This window comes from Asparagus officinalis, chromosome 4, assembly GCF_001876935.1.
Source record: "Asparagus officinalis chromosome 4, Aspof.V1, whole genome shotgun sequence".
NCBI classification, from domain to species: domain Eukaryota; kingdom Viridiplantae; phylum Streptophyta; class Magnoliopsida; order Asparagales; family Asparagaceae; genus Asparagus; species Asparagus officinalis.
Window position 1 is genome coordinate 120,296,057 of NC_033797.1, and position 426 is coordinate 120,296,482.

The following is a 426-nucleotide window of genomic DNA, read 5'->3' on the forward strand; positions in this document are numbered from 1 at the left end:
GCTTCCCCTGTGAGCTCGGTCCAGGGGTCTTCTGCTCCGAACCCCGTGGCTCACCCCGCGTTCGTGCCCCTCCAGAGGTATGTGGGTTTGGTGCAGGGGATCACCCTCTCGGTCAGCGTGGGCGACGGGCGATATTATGAAGCGCTTCCTCTCGTGGAAGCGGGTTTAGAGGTGGTCCGCCACACGGGTGATGCCTCGCTCACACAGCGATGTGAGCAAGAGCTTGAGCACGTGGAGGGGTGGATGTACTACCTCGAGGAACTGGTCTATGACGATCCCTCCAACGTGCCACCACCCCTCTCACTGCGTCTCCTGCTCGAGCGTGAAGAGCGGGCAAAGCGGATTCGGGCGAAGGATGCCGAGCTCAGACGTCTGCGGAAGCGACACCAAGCGGTACTGGACCGGATGGACGCTTACCTGGACAGG